Here is a 20,125-nt window from a genome sequence, read left to right on the forward strand (position 1 = left end):
ATGTTCATTGTCATGTACTCCTTTTTTTACTTTTGAATTTGTTTGAAAATTCCATAATAATGTTTATTTTATTTTTAAACTTTACTAATTTTGAGAGAGTGAGCGTAAGAGAGAGAGAGAGAGAGAGAACGAACATGCATGCGTGAATTGGGGAGGGGGAGAGGAGAGAGAATCCTAAGCAGGCTCTGTGCTGTCAGCATGAGCCTGATGCAGGGCTTGATCCCACAAACTGTGAGATCATAACCTGAGCTGAAATCAAGAGTCAGATGCTTAACTGACTTGAGCCACTCAGGCACCCCATAACAATTCAAAATCTAGATAATACTAACTTTTTGGTTAGAAATAACTTTAGACTTTCAGAATACCTGTAAAAATATTACAGAGTTCCTATATACTGTTCACTTAGCTTGTGCCTGGTTTTCCCTGGACTTGGCCCCATGTGCCTTTTCCCTTTGCTACTTTTAGTCTTTTCTTTTTGCTGTAATAGGCCATAACCATGAGTGTAACAAGTTCTGAGTCCTGTCAGCCCTTCTAGGGAATGATTGAGCATGAGGGTGGTCTTGGGGAAACAGTACAGTACCTAACTGATTAGACTGAGGTTGTGCATTTTTCCTAAGAATAACACACAAGTGATGTGCCCTTCTCAGTACATCGTATCAGAGAGTAGATGATGTAAATAGCTATGTCTTAGTTCCGGTGCTGTTCCTTCAACACTTGGTTAAGGTGGTGGCTGCTAGGTGTCTCCTCTGTAAAGGTGCTTTGTTGTTGTTAATAAATGCTTGGGGAAGATGGAGTCAGTCTATGCAAATATCTTGTTTCTTTTTACCCATTAGTTTTAGCTTCCATTGGTGGATCCTGCTTTGCAACAATTATTACTGCAGTGTTCTAATGGTAATTTTCTATTTCTAGAAATTTTTTTTGTTGTTTTGGTCTTTAAGTAGACTAAAACTATATACATATAGAAACAAGTTGATTTATTTGCAATGAAAAATATTCATAATACGATAAATTTCCTTAGCTGCTTATTTTATTAAACATATTTTTAAAGAAAATGAGAGCTGTTTTGTTAACTTTCTAAATACTCTAGATTTATCTTATTTTAGTAGATAAAAAAACCGTCCTTTTCAAAGTATTGCTGTGTTTTGGTGACAGATTATTACAACTCTGAGATTTCAAATTATTTTCTCCAAAATTACTCACCTTGTTTGGTATAAGTTACGTTGACAATACACAGAAATCCTTTTTTCTTATGAGGGATCAGCCTCACTTTATAACATAAAACTATTCATGTTAAATAACCAAAGTAAGATTCTCCTGAGAAAAAGAGCCAATGTGGTGATCAGTTTTCTCTTTCTCTATTATCTTATGTATTTATAGTGATCCTATTCTTTTCAACTATTTTAGAGCAGTTACTGGTTGTTTACAGAGCTGTTTTATTTCCTTCTTTGAAGTGATATATTCTGGAGATGATAAAGTTTATTTAATATTGAAATTCATTCTATGGTAGCAAATGTGAATATAAGTTCAGTATTAGAATGTAGCTTAAATAAGGTATTTTTAGATCTTTGGGGAAAATGGAGAAGGGTACCAACAAAGTGTTAATACATTTCCAGGCTTTTAGTAAGCAGTTTATATTTGTTTTTTCAGTTCATCACAATAAGACTATAAAGTAGGTTTTGCTATCTTCATTTGAAGTAAGTAAACTAATTTAAAGTGGTTCAGTAACTTGCCTAAAATCACATGGCTATTAAATAAAGGACTCAGTATTCAAATTCTTGTCTTACTCCAAGACTTAACTTTCTATATTATAGTTCTGATTTTCAGACTGCTCCCTGAATAATATTTTATTTGAATAAGGATTCTATACTTCCCTTTTGTGTACTTTTTATATAAAAGATGACTAATGTAAACTTCTTCTATTACTATTTCAGATTAAAACTGTTGGTACAGCTTTGTGAAATTTAGCATACCTTTATGTGCTTGGATATTGAAGGGTTAGCCTGTAATGCCTGATTATTTCCTCTCAGACATTGCTTCTGTGGTCTATGTATTTTTCTCCGAATGAAAGGTAATGCTTCTCCATTTGCCTGGCATGTAAATGGAAGAAATAGGGATAAAAATCTATTTTTCTTTAGAACTGTAACTCTAGAAAATTAATCTCTAATCACTATTCAGTAACCACTCTTTAAAGTTTGAAAAATTGACACATAAATTTTAAGTAAATGCTGCCAAACTTTAGTTGTTAGCTGTTGGCAATCTAATCTTAACTTGGAATTCTTGAAGAACTATTTGATGGTAAGTTTTCTCTCAGCCTTGTCAATAGATCTGGTTCATTTAACTACAGTACTGTTGAAAAAAATTTTGTGCAGTGGTGGTGCGTTGGGTGGGTCAGTTGGTTGAGCATTGGACTTTTGATTTCCACTTAGGTCTTGATCCCAGGATTCTGGGATCAAGCCTGTGTTGGGCTTTGTGCTGAGTATGGAGCCTGCTTAAGATTCATACATTCAGGGGCGCCTGGGTGGCTCAGTCGGTGGAGCGTCTGACTTCGGCTCAGGTCATGATCTTACAGTCCGTGAGTTTGAGCCCCATGTCGGGCTCTGTGCTGACAGCTCAGAGCCTGGAGGCTGCTTCCGATTCTGTGTCTCCCTCTCTCTCTGCCTCTCCCCTGCTCACACTCTGTCTCTCTCTCTCTCTCAAAAATAAACAAACATTAAAATTAAAAAAAAAAAGATTCATTCATTCATTCATTCATTCATTCATTCTCTCTCTCCCCCTCCCTCTCTCCCCCTCCCCCTTGTCTTTCCCCCATTCATGTGCCCTCTCTTTCTCTCTAAAATAAAATAATAATAAAATAAATTGTTTTTAAACTTGAGTATACCTGATACACAATGTTATATTACTTTCAGGTATACAACGAAGTGATTTAGCTTCTCTATAGGTTATGCTATGCTCACCCCAAGTGTATATCATATGTCACCATACAACGCTATTACAGTGTCATTTGTTGATTCATTTGTTTTTAAAATTCCACATTTGAGTGAAATCATATGGTATTTGTCTTTCTCAGTTCATCCATGTTGTTGCAGATGGCAACATTTTTATGGCTACATAATAATCTACTCTGTGTGTGTGTGTGTGTGTGTCTGTCTGTATGTGTGTGTGTGTGTGTGTGTGTACACACACACACAGACACACACGTACATCTTCCCTATCCTTTTGTCTATCGATGGACACTTAGGTTGCTTCCATATCTTGGCTGTTGTACAAATAATGCTGCAGTAAACGTAGGGGTACATAAATCTTTTTGAATTAATGTTTTCATTTTCTTTGGGTAAATATCCAGTATTGGAATTTTTTGGAACATACGGTATTTCTAGATTTTGAGGAACCTCTATGCTGTTTTCTGCAGTGGCTGAACCAATTTACATTCCCATGAACAGTGCACAAGGCTTCCTTTTTCTCCACATCCTTGCCAACACTCATTATTTCTTGTGTTTTTGATTTTAGCCATTTTGACAGATGTAAGGTTCTAATTTGTGTTTCCCTGATGAGTGATGTTAAGCATCTTTTCATGTGTCTGTTGGCCATTTGTGTGTCTTCTTTGGAAAAATGTCTATTGAGGTTCTCTGCTTATTTTTTTTTTAATGTTTATTTATTTATTTTGAGAGAGAGACAGACAGCATGAGCGGGGGAGGGGCAGTGAGAGAGGGTGAGAGAAAAATCACAAGCAGGCTCCATGCTGCCAGTGCAGAGCATGACATGGGTGGGACTCTATCTCACAACTATGAGATCATGACCTGAGAGCTAATATCAAGAGTTGGACACTTAACTGCCTATTTGCTCATTAAAAAAAACATAATGTTTGTTTATTTTTGAGAGAGAGAGAGTGAGTGTGAGCAGGGGAGGGCAGAGAGAGAGGGAGACCCAGAATCTGAAGTAGGCTCCCAGGCTCTGACCTGTCTGCACAGAGCCTGTCACAGTGCCCAACATGACCTGATGCAAAGTCGAACACTCAATGGACTGAGCCACCTAGGTGCCCCTGTTTGTTCATTTCTAAATTAGATTTTTTTGGAGTTGTGTAAGTTCTTTATATATTTTGGATATTAGCCCCTTATGGGTATATCACTTGCAAGTATTTTCTCTCATTCAGCAGGTTGTCTTTTTGTTTTGTTGATGGTGTCCTTTCCTGTGAAAAAGCTTTTTATTTTGATGCATATAGTTTATTTTTGCATTTATTTAATTTGCCATAGGAAACATATCTAGAAAAATGTTGCTATAGTCAATATCAGAGAAATTATTGCCTGTGTTGTCTTCTAGCATATTTATAGTTTGGGGTCTCACCCTTAGATCTTTAATCCAAGTTGAGTTTATTTTTGAATATGGTGTTACAGTGTCATTTGTTGATTCATTTGTTTTTAAAATTCCACATTTGAGTGAAATCATATGGTATTTGTCTTTCTCAGTTCATCCATGTTGTTGCAGATGGCAACATTTTTATGGCTACATAATAATCCACTCTGTGTGTGTGTGTGTGTGTGTGTGTGTGTACACACATACAGACACACACGTGTCTCATTCATTCTTTTGCATGTAGCTGTCCAGTTTTTTCCAGCGCTGTTTATTTATGTATGTATGTATGTATGTGTGTGTGTGTGTGTATGTATGTATGTATGTATGTTTATTTTGAGAGAGACAGAGACAGCACGAGTAGGGGAGGGGCAGAGAGAGAGGGAGACAGAATCCCAAGCTGGCTTGGCACCATCAGCACAGAGCTTGATATGGGGCTCAAGCTCACGAAAGCATGAGATTGTGACCTGAGCTGAAACAAAGAGTGGGATGCTTAACGAGCCACCCCGGTGCCCCTCTCAGCACCATTTATTGAACAGACTGTCTTTCCTGCATTGTATACTCTTACCTCCTTTTTTGTAGATTTATTAACCATATAAGTGTGGGTTTGCTTCTGGGCTTTCTATTCTTTTCCATTGATCTATGTGTCTGTTTTTGCACCTGTAACATACTGTTTTATTTCTACAACTTTGTAGTTTATCTTGAAATTTGAGATTGTATTCCCTTAGCTTTGTTCTTTCTCAAGATTGCTTTGGCTATTCAGGGTCTTTTGTGGTTCCACACAAATTTTAGTATTATTTGTTCTAGTTCTATGAAAAACATTGTTGGTATTTTGGTCAGGATTGCATTGAATCTGTAGATTGCTTTGGGTAGTATGGGGATTTTAACACTATTAATTCTTCTGGTCCATGAGCATGAAATATTTTTACATTTGTGTAATCTTCAATTTCTTTTTTTTAAAGTTTATTTATTTATTTAGAGAAAAGAAGAAAGCATGAGTGGGGGAGGGATATGAGAGAGAGAGAGGGAGAATCCCAAGCAGGCTCCATGCTTTCAGCTTCAGAGCCCGACTCAGGGCTTGATTCCATGAACTGTGAGATCATGACCTGAGCTGAAATCAAGAGTCAGATGCTTAACCAACTGAGCCACCCAGATGCCCCCATCTTCAATTTATCAATGTTTTATAGTTTTCAGAGTAGAAGTCTTTTACTTCTTTGGTTTTATTGAATTTATTCTGAGGTATTTCATTTTTATTTGGTGCAACTGTAAATGGAATTTTTTATTTTTTTATTTTTTTCTGCTACTTTGTTATTAGTGTGTAGAAATGCTATTGAGTTTTGGGTATTAATTTTGTATCCTACAGCTTTACTGAATTCATTTATTAGTTTTTAAAAAACATTTTAATGTTTATTTATTTTTGAGAAAGAGAGAGAGAGAGCATGAGCAGGAGAAGGGTAGAGAGAGAAGGAGACACAGAATCTGAAGCAGGCTTCAGGCTCTGAGCTGTCAGCACAGAGCCTGGTGTGGGGCTCAAACCCACGAACCAAGAGATCATGACTTGAGCTGAAGCCAGATGCTTAACTGCCTGAGCCACCCAGGCACCCCCATTTATTAGTTTTAATAGTTTTTGGTGGAGTTTTTAGGATTTTCTGTGCATAGTATGTAATCTCCAAATAGTGACAATTTAACTTTTTCTTTATCAACATGGATGCCTCTTATTTCTTTTTCTTCTCTGATTGATGTGGCTAGGACTTCCAGTCCTATGTTGAATATAAGTGGTGAGACTGGAAATCCTTATTTAACTATAATACTCTTCATCACAGTCAGAGCATCCTTTGTTCTGCTCATATCTCCACTAAAAATTTGTGATATCTTTCTTTCCCCAATGTATTTAAAACCTTTCCTTCCAGATCACAAATAGGAAAGATAAAGGAAGCATATAGTTTTGATGGTGATGCTGCTGTAGAGAGGTATTCTGATAGGCTGTCATGTACCTATATTTAATGCTTAACCTTCAACTAATTTTTAAAACAGATACAACATAAAAGTCAGGAGCTTTAGATCGTTTTAAAGCATTCTTAAATGCTTTTCCATTGTAAGTTTAGAATATGTTTGAACAGAATTGATGAACTTTTAAACAGTTAAACAATCATTTCCTCTTAGTTGTCTGTGATTTCTGTGTCATTGACTCTTCCTCCCTTTTGGAAAGTAAACTCTCAACTTTCTACTTTAATACATGTTGTTAAAAGCACTATTTTGTTTTGTCTTAGGCTTTGTATCCGTCTTACTTGTCTGAGCCAACATTTTCTGTTTATCCTGTATTTTCACAGAATGCAGGACCTCTTGTTTTTATGCTGCATTGTCATCATGCCATAAATGGAAGGGCATATCATCTGTTGATGAAGTACATATGATTATTCTAGCTTCTATCTTATAGTATTTTAGGTTATATGATTATTTTTATGATCTCTATCCCTGTGAAGAGAATACATGATTTTGCTTATAGCAACTGGAAGGCTAAGAAATTATACTGATAATTATTTATTTGGGTTTATTTTCAATTATAAAACTAATAGATGCTTATGAGGGGGGAAAACAAAACTTTGGAGCCATGAAAAGTAAAAGTTCTTCCTCTGTATTACTCACATAGAACCACTATTTTCTTTAATTTTTTTTTAAAGTTTATTTATTTTGAGAGAGAGCACACCCATGTGTGTGGGGAAGGGCAGAGAAAGAGGAGGAGAGAGAGAATCCCAAGCAGGCTTCATGCTTCATGCCGAGCCATCCCAGGGCTCAATCTCACCGCCGTGAGATCATGCCTGAGCCTAAATCAAGAGTTGGACACTTAATGGACTGAGCCACTTAGGCGCCCCCATACAACCAGTATTAATAGTTTCTTGTATCTAATTGCTCTTTGTTAGGTCTTTTGAAAATATGCTCTTGACCATATAGTTGCTGACGACCTGAGTAATGGTTGTTGGACCATGATGTTACATCTTTGGGCTTCAGTATGTGGAGGAGAGTGGGGGCTGACAAAGTAAAGCAGTATTCTGTTTCATTTTTTGATTGCCTTTGATTGTGCTCTTCTATTTCTGAGCAGTTTTAAATTCCAGAGTGGCCCTCTTGATTTTTCTCCTAAGCAGCCTTTTCTACTTTTCTGTTCAGAATTCCTTTATTTTCTTTTGTGATATCTTTATTTCTGGAAAAGGAACATTGGGAGTTCAGCATAAATTTGGTTTTCTGGAAGAAGACTAGGATGATATCTAGCTATTGGCAGGTTGGGAGGTAATTGATAAATTCATTTTATTGATTCTTCTAAGATAGTATTAATGTGTACATATGTGTTCTATATGTTATTTAATGGTTTGTGTATAAAAATTAAATATGATCAACTAAAGAGATTAGGAGAAGTCATCTACTTGGGTATGAGAAGTACTTGAATACTTTTCATATATTTGGTTGATACTCTTTTTAAAAAGTTTCTGCTACTTCATGTTATATCTGAAGGATACATTTTAATAGGAACTTTATATAGCAATTCAAATTTTGGACTTACTTTGGTTTTATAATAAAATTAAACAATGTTAGCTTAGATACATGGAACATGTGTTAGGTAGGACATAATTAAAAAAATTTTTTTTACACAGCAGTTGCATGGGGGGGAATAAATCCTAATTCTAAAGTGTGAAATTTGAACTGGTAGAATTGTAAACATTTTTAACATTTTAAAGTCTTTTCAATCTGTTCTACATGAGATGCAATTACAAAAAATCTATCATTATCTGATAGAAAATAGTTTCTAAAAGCAAAAATTCTTTTATTTAATTACTTTCTATTTTCATACACAAACACAAACCTTGTCTTCATATTTTCAAATTATTTTTTTGAAATCAGTGAAGACTTCTTATTTTTTAATATGTGAAACTCATACCTTGCCCTTCCTTATGACTCTTCTTTCATGTTTCAACCTGCTCATGCATTTTAGCTTCCTCCTCAGCCGTTACTAGATTGGTGCTGTTATTTTTGCCAGCTACTTTATTGATCCTACGTCTGTACTTTATTTGTGCCATAATTTAATGAGCTAATGTTGTGTCTTATGGATAGGAAAATGTTAATTAAAATATTTATTCAACAAAGACAGGGATATCACCCAGTGAAGCTGTAATCAAAATTTCATGTTTTCTACTTTTGAAGTTTATATAGACAGATACTGGGAAGTTATTGTATCTTAGGATTTATAAAAATAACTTGTTTCCTATTTTATTGTTCCAAAGGTGTTTTCCTGTGTTAAAAGATATTTATTTAATGATACTTTTTGAATGATTTTTGTGTTATATGAAGCTGTTGTTTCTTTGTATTGCTTCCTCACTTTACTCTTGTTTTCCATCTTGCTCACCTCAAATCCAGCTAGAAATATTTCAGTTGTGGATTGTTGGTTACTGATCCCACATGAGGAATCCTCTAACTTAAAAAAACTCCTAACAAAAGCTCCCAGTTGCATAATTTGCTTTACTTGTTGTCTTACTACTTTGTTAATAATAATAATATCATGTATAGACTGGTTGTGTTTAATGTGCTAAATTTCCCTTTTTATGTCATGCATGTTACACATATTATCTCAGTTAATCAAGTGCTGTATCATTTCTCTTGGCTACAGTGAAAATCAAATAGTTTTTCTCTTACTTTTTGATATATCCATCATATGCTTTCATGTGACTGTTTTATTTATAGACTTTAGTTTTTAGAATTATCTTAAGTTTATAGAAGAATCGAGCAGATAGTACAAAGAATTCCCCTATACATCCCCCAGCCCCCATACAGACTGTTCCCAGTTTCTCTGACCCATCCCTTAAAAAACAGTGCTGTCATTCATTTCATTTATGCAATTGCAGTAATCACTCAGTACATATATACTATTACTACTTTGACCTAACAGTTAATTAGGTAAATTAATAAGAAAAATAATATTTATTCCTTCTCTGACATTCTTCCTTTTTTAATGTAGATTTGAGTTTCTGACCTATGTAATGTTTTTTTTCTATTAAGAACTTCTTTTTAACACTTCTTGCAGGGCAGGTCTTCTGGCAACAAATTCCTTCAGTTTTTGTCTGAGAAAATCTTTGACTTTTGAAGGATAATTTTGCTGGGTAAAAAAAATCTAGGTTGGTGGATTTTTCTTCTTTTTACACTTTGTATTTCTCTTCACTTTCATGTTGCCTGCATGATTTCTGCCAAGAGATCTGATGTAATTCTTATTCTTGTTTCTTTATAGGTAGGGTGAGGGTTTTTTTCCCCCTCAGACATCCTTCAAAATTTTCTCTTTGTCTTTGGTTTTTGTAGTGATGCTGCTTTGTGTTCTCAGAGCTTCCTGGATCTGTGGTTTTGTCATTAATTTTAGAAAATTCTGTCAACATTAAAAAATGATTAAGTGATATTCATAAATTATATAAAAGTAAGTAAAAACATATTCATACCTGAGATTGTCTTGATTCTCAGTATAACCATTTTTTATTGAAATCTGGACATATTGGACATTGTGTTATCAGACTCTGCATCTTGTCTTATTTAAGCTTCTTGTTTTAGCAGGTCTACCCTGACAACTCTTTAGCAGGGGAAAGGAAATGCTGATTAGTTACTGACAGGTTGGAATAGAATTCTGGGTTTCCCACTGGGGTCTATAGAACAGGGGTTGTAGGGAGAATGGAGGTTGCCCCTCGTTTCCATTGGGCAGGGATATAAATTCAGAATCCCGATTTGGTCTCTACAGACACTATCTTGAAAGGGCAATCACCTTTTTTACCACTGGCTGATGGTGAAATCCTGATTCTCCTAAACCACCCCGGTGACAGATGGAGTCATGCCTCTTTAGAGCAGGGTGGAAATAGAAGTCTAGGTTCTCACCATGGTCTTCACTGACTTTATGGCAGGGAGTGTCTCATACACCTTGCCTCCCCACTCAGCTTTCTCTGTCCATACACTGTCAAAGGGTTGGAGCTCCTTGTTATACTCTGGTGAGGTTGGAAGTCTAGGCTCCCCACTTAGCCTTTGTTGTTACGGCTAGGGATGGGCAGTTTTTTCTGTAGTGTTTTGCTAGAGTAGAGTGGTAATTATCTGAAAGTTTTCCATCTTGCTAGATTGCCCCTTTCCTGGATAAAGAGAGCAGACTTTCCTTGGGGGGTTTTATCTTTTCCCATTGATGTTTTTGGCTTGCTGGCTTCTCTGGTACTGTCTGAAACATATGAAGCAAAAAGAAAACCCAGGATATTCATTATCATGTTGTCCCTAGGGTCCTGACTTCCCTAGTTGGACTGTGCCTCCTCTCCACCTTTTAGAGTCTCCTTACTCTTGTGTTACATATCATGTCCCTAGGTTTTAGTTGTACTTAGTGAGTGAAATAAGGAAAAGTTTGTCGTCTTCATCTTCCTGTAAGCTGAAGTCCCAGGAACATATCATTTAATTTACATGTAACCTTTTAAGAACAGTTGACAGTGTTGCTACTCACTAATTACTTACTGAATTGAGTCAAAAGTGGTGCATGTTTCTTTAGGAAAGCTATTTGTCTCCATTCAAGATGTTTGTGAATTGAGGGACAGGAAGATGTAACTAAAATAAACACCTGCCGCATTTCTACCAAGGTAGTTTTCAAATATATCAATTTGTATTCTCTTTTAATTTTGTGCTGCAGATTGTAAAGGAGTCTGGTCTTTTATTAGAAAACCATAGATCACCTCTGGAGCTGGTGATCCAGTCAAAGCATCTTTTCTAAATTATAAATTCTCATTTATTTGGAGCCTATTTCACACCATTTGAAAGATTAAGGTTCCCATGAGTCAGGTGATTTTCAAATGTTCAAGTATTCAGTTCAGATTTTTAAGTTTTTTTTTTTTAATTTCAGTTTTAAATAATGACTCATAGGATAGTTATCTCCATTTTACAGATGAGGAAATTGAAAAATGTCATTTAGTTTATGACTTATCCAAGAGCATTCAGTGAATTGAGATTAGAACTGGAACAATAGGCCAAGATTGGAACTCTAAATTTTTTTTTTTAATGCCGTCTGTGCTCAGTCCAGTAGACCATGGCAGTAACCAAATTAAATTTATATATCTTTCAAAATGAGAGCAAGGGGGGAAAAAGAGTTATCCAGTTAGAACTTTAGCTTCAGATATGGTCCATAAATATCTAATTTTTCAGTCTGATGCATCAAGAATGTTTCATCATTATTGTATCCCTTTTTTCATATGCAGCATAATAAAATGTCTGTACACACAAGACAATAATTTCAAAAAATATTTTCTCCTTATCAAGAATTATGATAGTTATTTGAATTTTTACAATTTATGGAAAAACTGAAAAAATGGTGTATATATAACAGACATAATGCATATACTTGCCATTAATTATATTGCATAGCTATACCTTATATATTGCACATATGCAATATAAAACTTACTGAAAATTTATGTTAGGTTTATAATCAATACTATCATGGTAAACAATACTATTGGATCAAGTAAATTGGAATTTGGGAACTAGTTTATTTAATCATATTTTACTCCATATTTATCTTCTCATTTTGAAATATTTATATAAAATAAAGATATGTTTTCTTTTTAGAGTGGTTATCATTAAAAAGTAAGGGTTTTGGGTTCTAGATTTAGCTCTTATTCTGCTAAATATATTGACCAGGGAAACATATTTGCAGTATTGTCTGGAAGTAGAATCCTGATGTAGCGATTAATATTGTAGCCCCGTGGAGATTTCTTCTCTGCTATTTTTTGAACCTTTTCTCCTATTTCTAGGACTCTCCTTTAGTACTCTATTGTTAAGATTCTGGTCATTGTGAGGTAAAGCTGGGTAATAACGTATTGCTTTTCCATTTACCACTTCTGTTTTTCACAGTGGGCATTTTCTTTAAAATGGCTCTGTTTGAGTTGATAATAAAGTTTAAAGTTCTTATCTCAGTTGTCCAAGATTAGGGGTGCATATAATGAAACTTATTACAAATTTTATTTCCCAAGTCCAAACTAATTGCAGTTTCATGGTTTTTTTTTTGTTGTTAACATTTATTGTATTTTGCCTTATAGTGAATTGTTAACTTGACCCCACAGTACCTATAAAAGTGTTTTTACACTTTGCCTACACTTTGCCTATACTCAAGTACATGTTTTGAATTGAATTTAGTTCCCTTAAGATAAGATAAACAAGTGACCCCTTCCTGATAGCTGGTTTTTTAATATGGATATGTTGATTTTGTTTCTATTTCAGCTTGCTTTTCATTGGGCTGTCAAGTCAATGTATTAATTTTTAATTTTATTATCTATTAATAGTCCATTTTCTTAACATGGTTAGATTATTAAGATTTTGTTCCCCTGATGATGAGTGACATTGAGCATCTTTTCATGTGTCTGTTGGCCATCTGTATAGCTTCCTTGGAAAAATGTATATTCATGTCTTCTGCCCATTTTTTAATTGCATTATTTGTTTTTTGGGTATTGAGTTTTATAAATTCTTTGTAAAACTTTGGATACTAGCCCTTTATCAGATATGTCATTTGTAAATATCTTCTCCCATCCCATAGGTTGTCTTTTAGTTTTGTTGATTATTTCCTTCACTGTGCAAAGGTTTTTATTTTACTGAAGTACCTGTAGTTTAGTTTTGGTTCTGTTTACCTTGCCCTAGGAGACATATCTAGAAAGAAGGCCGATGTTAAAGAGCTTACTGCCTTATTGCCTCTCCTCTAGGATTTTTATGGTTTCAGGTCTCACATTTAGGTCTTTAATCTATTTTGAATTTATTTTTGTGTAGGGTATAAGAAAGTGGTCCTGTTTCATTCTTTTGTATATTGTTGTCTGGTTTTCCTAACACCATTTGTTGAAGAGACTTTTTCCCCTTGGATATTCCTTTCTGCTTTGTCGGAGATTAACTGACGATGTAGTTGTGGTTTCATTTCTGGGTTTTCCTTTCTGTTCCATTGATCTGTGTGTCCATTTTTGTGCCAGTCAGAATGGCTAAAATCAATAACAGAGGAAACAACAAACGTTGGCAAGGATGTGCAAGGAAGCCCTCTTGCACTGTTGGTGGGAATGCAAACTGGTGTAGCCACTCTGAAGAACAGTATGAAGGGACCTCAAAAAGTTAAAAATAGATCTACCTTATAATTCAGCAATTGCACTACTAGCTGTTTACCCAAGGAATCCAAAAATACTAATTCAAAGGGATACATGCACCTTGATGTTTATAGTAGCATTATCTGTAATAGCCAAATTATGGAAACAGCCCAAGTGTTCATCAGCTAATGAATGGATAAATAAGATGTGGTATATATATGTACAATGGAATATTACTCAGCCATAAAAATGAATGAAATCTTGCCATTTACAATGACATGGATGGAACTAGAGAGAGCATGATGCTAAGTGAAATAAGTCATTCAGAGAAAGACAAATAGTATATGATTTGACTCATGTGGAATTTAAGAAACAAGACAAATAAGCAAAGGGAAGAAAAGAGAGAGGCAAACCAAGAAACAGAGTCAACTAAATGATGGTTACCAGAGGAAGGTGGACAGGGATGGGGGAGGGTGAGGTGGGTCAAATAGGTGATGGGAATTAAGGAACTCACTTGTGATGAGCAGTGAGTGTTATGTGGAAGTGTTGAACCACTATATTGTACCCCTGAAACTAATATTACACTCTCTGTTAACTAACTGAAGTTTAAATAAAAACTTGAAAAGAAGAAAAATCAGGTGATCATGGCTCAATTATTTTAAAATATAAATTCCATTCTAATAAATGTCACTTAGATGCCAGTCCAACCTGAATCATATTTGCTACTAAGTAGGTACTCAAAAAATTGAATAAATGGATCAGTGAGAGACCTAATGAATGGTTCTTATACTCCATCTGCCTTTTTAAATTTTATTTAAATTTTAGTTAACATACAGTGCAGTATTTGTTTCAGGAGTAGAATTCAGTGATTCATCACTTACATACAACACCTAGTGCTCATCCCAAGTGTCCTCCTTAATGCCCATCACTTATCTAACCCATCCCCCACTCATCTTCCTCCATCAATCCTCAGTTTGTTCTCTACCTTAAGAGCCTCTTGTGGTTTGTTTCCTTCTCTTCTCTTTTCCCCACTCATCTGTTTAATAGTTTATATACTTAGGTATTTATAGGGAAGGTCACTATGTTGAAGTATTTATTGAGAATTCTTAATTTAAATTTAAACTTCTTGGCACTGAAGGTTGATTCTGTCTATGAATACACTACATGAAGCCTGTTAACCTGTTAAATTAAGATTTGTCAATCAATAGTTATCCAAAGTAAGTTGATAGTGTAGGCCCATTAAGCATAATTGTATAAAATTGTAAATAGATTAAATGAGATATAGTGTGTGTGAACAGAGTCTGTAAACTACTATGTAAAAATTAGTCTGTTCATTAAGCAAGCTTTTATTAGTAATATGAAACCAATAATGCATGTTACACAATACTGTTGTACTTTAACTACATTATATGTTGTCTTGGGTATATACATGTGTGTTTGGGCATATGTGCTGGGTTTATAGATTGTCAAGATACAGACTAAACCTTATTTTTGGTAAGGTGTCTCTAGGGGTCCTAAAGAATTAGAAAGATGCAATTATAAGAAATCACAATTACAAATTACAAAGAATTAATAACTAAGTATATAGAATATAATCTTGATGATTTTTAGAAAGCAAATTTCTAAGTGGCAATGCTATAATTCAAATGTAAAGCTTTAGGGGGAATCATTTTGGATAAAATATTACTAGTTTGGGTGTATTTATAAGAAATATTGAAAGGTTGAATATTGAAAGATTAAAGGTTGTATTTGGAGATTATTCAAGAGTAAGGTAGTTTTCTGTTTATTTAAAGTTAGAAATGATGAAGGAAACAAAGGTTCATTTGTAGATGTAAATGTATCATGTCATTGAAAAAGATGTCCAGTTTCTTTCAACTCCTTCAAGGAGAGAGAGAATATACTTTTTTCTATAAAATTTTCCTTTTCTGATGTCATTTTGTTGTCCCCTAAATTTGTATATAATAGGATAGTACAAAATGCTATGGACTTACTATTTAATGGAAATATGTCTCTTCAGAGATCATTTGCCTTCTAGACCTCTGCATACCAGTCATGAACAGATTATACTTCACTGTTTAGATTAGTGTGGTTGCAAGGCAGCATTTAAAAAGGAGAAGAGTTTTAAATATTATGCTTGGAAATGGTGTGAATGATAATTAAAATCTGGTGTGTAATATCCATTTCAATGAAAATACCATTTGTTTATATTTTGTTCCCATTTTTGAAATCGTGTATCTATTGCTCATGTTTTGTTTTTTTTTCTTTTTAAGAACATACTTAGAATTTTTGTTTGATGAAGGCAGTAGTTTTTAACCCTTTAGACCAAATATAGTGCATTTAAATACATACATATAATAAAACCTTGTTATTTTAGATTAGGCTGTTTTAGAAGTCTGGATGTAGTTTGCACACAGGTTGAGTAGAAGTGTACTTATATATTGCTTAATAAATTCATGCTCTATGTTTTTGAAAGTATATTTAGTCTTACTGAGGGTGTTTTAGCTAAGGTTGCTCTAACAAAGACCACAGACTGGATGGTTTAAACAGCATTTACTTCTCACAGTTCTCAAGCCTGGAAGTTGGAGATCAGGGTGCCAGCATAGTTGGGTTCTCAGAAAGGGCCTTTTGCCTGCTTATGTCTTCACATGGCCTTCTTTGATGTGTGTGGGCTGAGAGAAAGAGAGAGATCCCAAGTCTCTTCCTCTTTTTTTAAGGGCATTAATCCCATCATGAGGGGCCCACCTTCATGACCTAATTTAACCCTAATCCTCTCTCAAGGGTCCCACCACCAGATACCTTCACTCTGAGGATTAGGGTTTCAACATATGAATTTGTGTGGGACACATTCAGTTTATAGCAGAAGAAGAAACAAAAACTTTCAAAGAATCACTAAGCAATTTTAATTGCATTCATCTGTATACAAACATTATGCTATTTACATCATCTAGAATAACTCCTACTTTGTGCTTTTGTAACAGTACAAGGCTGAAAGAGAGAAATATGTAATAGAGGAATATCAAGCTGACTGAAATATAGTTAGAACTCTTGATTTTAAAAAGTAAGCTAATCTAAGTAACGTGAGGTAATCTTGTAGATTATAAAAGTTTAAGATATCTAAATGAAAAATTTGCCAGTTTGATTTAAACAAAATAGATGATATTAGGGTGGAATCTTTTTCTACAAAGGGAGCATGGCCTCTGGGTTCAAGATGATTATTTACTGCGTATTATCTCCATCTGCTAGCCTTCCAGAAAGTTGTCTGGTGATAGGTTCTGGCTGCATGGCCCAGGTCTATGTTAGTTTGTTTAGTCTTCACAGAGGCAGATAGTGTTATGAGCGGTTACTTTCCACTCTTGGCTTCAGTGAGTATAATAGATTCTACTTTGAGATGCAGCAGAATTCTTTTCTTTGTTCAGTAGAGTTCTCTGCGAATTTTTGTTTGAGTTACATCCTTGAACGAACAGATGGTTTGCTTACTCTCCATTTGCACTCACCAGGATGGTAGTCACTAGGCACACAGGGCTATTGAGCCCTTGAAATGTGGCTAGTCTGAAGTGAGATGTGTAAGCACAGAGCACACACCAGATTTTGCAGACTTGGTACAAAAAAAAGTAAAATATCTCACTAATAACTTTGATATTTATTACCATATTGAAATGATAATATTTTGTATGACTAATTAAAATTAATGTCATCTTGTTCATCTTTTTATTGTTTTTAATGTGCTATTAGAAAATTTAAAATTACGTGCCTTGTATTTATGGACAGCACTTAGCCATATGATCTTAAATATTGCAGTACATACATGTATTTAAATAACTACAGCAGCTTAACTTGTGTTCCAAAAGCAGTTCAGTTGTGGAGTCCCTCTTGACCTTATTTTCTTTCTTTATATTTTTCTCCCATTCAGTCTCAATCTAGATTGAAAGCTGTTTAGTGTCCCAGCATAGGTTTTTTTCTTAAGATAAATATTTGTTAATTAAGATTTCATCCTCCTTCCTCTAAAAGTCATAGGCATTGACAATTCACTCACTAAATGAATATGAATAATTTAAAATATATTTTTTTAACGTTTGTTTATTTTTGAGAAAGCACAAGCAGGAGAGGGGCTGAGAGAGAGAGGGAGACACAGAATTCGAAGCAGGCTCCCGGCTCTGAGCTGTCAGCACAGAGCCTGATGTAGGGCTCGAACTCACAAACTGTGAGATCATGACCTGAGCTGAAGTCAGATGCTTAGCCACCCAGGCACCCTTGCATATGAATAATTGAATACGGTGCATTTTGAAGAGGTGAAAACTGTGGCCTTAGTCACCTTTTAGGTTCCTCATTTCTCAGAGGAAGGCATATGCCTACTTGATGTTATTGCCAAAATCTGACGCTTATATTAGCATTAAAAACCATCCCTTTTCCTCCTGGAAAACATACAACAACAGGGAAAATAAATGAAACTGCATAAATTCCATTTTTACTAAAATAAGAAGACAGAGAAAAATCTTCAAATTCCAAAGTGCTGCCGGAAGTGGCTGTAATCCAGCAGAGCCATGAGTAAGAACCCAGGGGCCAGAGCGGTAACACTTCAGAAAGTAGCAGCACCAAGGAACTACACAAAGGCCGGCCACCAGCCCTATAGTCTAGAAGCTAGACGTTGAATCTCCATGCCCAAAGCTGACATCTGACATTGGGCGTTAGCTGCCAGGGCAAGGAGGGAGAAGAGAGAAGCAGGAGTTGTGGAGGAATCTAACAGCAGCAGATCTCAGCCTGCGAGCAAAAACATACATTCCAAAGTTCACAGGTGTCACCCCAGAAAGCAGGGCTATTACTCTTGGGACAGTGGTCAGTGAGGTAGCCAGGTACCTAGAGCAAACTATGCTGGCTGCAGAAGCCCTCCAGGGCCCAGTAATGCAAAACAGAGATTGGAAAGAAATAGTTTGTTACTATGACCTGGAAAAGAGAGCCCTTGGATTCTAAGTCTGAAAGGCCATCTCTCCTTCCCCTGACCCTGGCTTTACTGGAACTTCCTACCAGGCCTAGGAGAATCTAAGTTCTTCAACCCAAATTACAAAATGTATTGATATGGCATCAAATAAAATTATACTACTGGAGGGGTGCCTGGGTGGCTCAGTCCATGAAGCGTGTGACTTCAGCTCAGGTCATGATCCTGCGGTTCATGGGTTTGAGCCCCTCCATCAGGCTGTATGCTGACAACTCAGAGCCTGGAGCCTGCTTCAGATTCTGTGTCTCCCTCTCTCTCTCTGCCCCATCTCACACTCTGCTCTGTCTCTCAGCAATGAATAAAAGTTAATTTTTTTTTTAAAAGTACTACTGAAAAAAAAAAAAAACAACTGTTTCTAATGAAACAGAAGCACACGAAGTCTTAATGGTGGTCCCCTTTGCACTGAATCCATTGGTCCTTCTTCTATGTGTTCATCTTATTACATTGAATTATGGAGTTTGATTTTTGTGTATCTTTCACTAAAAAATAATGTTCTTGAGGGTAGAGTCTATTGTTCCAGCATAAAACATAGTATCTGTGGCTTTGAAGGCCTTTTGTATTTTGGAGAGGGTATGAGTGCTTTAGATAATAGCATTTGTCATGATTTAGAAAAGTATTGCCATCAAAATTTCTCTAAATTAGGAAAAAGTGACAGCTAGGAATTGACCTAGTTTGTATTCCCATATTTTAGAGAACTATTTACCTATCCTCTGAGAAACAGTTCCTACCAATTTCCTTGCCCACAAGAATAAAATCCCTGAGATTTATGCTCTAAGAAGTCATGAAGAGCTCACGGTAGTGATTTTCTTAATCCTCTGATGGAGTCACTCTGTTTTAGATTTATCTCTGATTAAACCAAGTGATAGTTGTACCCCGAAATGTGATTTATCCCTTTCTAGCATAGCCAGTCAACACCTTCATGAAGTACAAAGATAGCAGATACAAGATGGATCTATCTCAGCTTACATGTCCTGTATGTCAGGTATAAGTCCCTTTTTTCTTTATGTAGCTGTGACTCCTTGGTGTTTTAAAAATGTTTTTTATTGGTCATAAATTGATAGAACAAAAAATATATAATTTAAACTTGTAAGATGGAACAATCTAGTTGATATGACCACTGTGTTCTCCTTTTCCTAAATGGGTTTCTACCTAGTAAATTTTGTTAGGGAAGAGAAATAGTAGAGATAATGCCTATACTGTTTGTGGAGAGCAGTCATTCTTTCTCTTACTGATTATAATCGTATCATCTGTGAGATTAAACATAAGAAAGAAAGATGTTGGATATTGTATACTTTGGCTGGTGTATTGGTTTGAAAACACATGTCACCTGGTTCTGCACACAGTCAGGAGTTAAGAAGTCTTTAAAAATTACATTCCTACTCTGGTATTTTTTATCATTGGTGAAGGCCTAGGGTGCTACTAGACTTTTTGTATTTTTAGTTTTCACAAATTATAATAGGGCATCATTTATTTCTAAATGTATTAAAATTTTTTGACTGTGGAAAGTTTATTTCCATGGAATAAGAGTCACTAAAAAACTAAATCTCCATGCTTATTCTTTAAGATAGATTATAACTGGTGAAATTGAAAATTGAGTCTTGGAGAGTAGAAGATTTATTCTCTTGGGTCCAACAGTTTGCAAATGCAGAATAGCAAATTTTTATGAGGAAAAAAG

The 20,125-nt window shown here is 35.2% G+C and overlaps 1 protein-coding gene across 1 annotated transcript in view; it reads left to right on the top strand.

Moving 5' to 3' along the window:
* Positions 1-20,125, top strand: part of RNGTT (RNA guanylyltransferase and 5'-phosphatase) — a 306,719-nt gene that overhangs the window by 209,763 nt on the left and 76,831 nt on the right. The gene's annotated exons all lie outside the window — the stretch shown is intronic.

The sequence above is a fragment of the Acinonyx jubatus genome, chromosome B2, assembly GCF_027475565.1.
Source record: "Acinonyx jubatus isolate Ajub_Pintada_27869175 chromosome B2, VMU_Ajub_asm_v1.0, whole genome shotgun sequence".
Classification (NCBI taxonomy): domain Eukaryota; kingdom Metazoa; phylum Chordata; class Mammalia; order Carnivora; family Felidae; genus Acinonyx; species Acinonyx jubatus.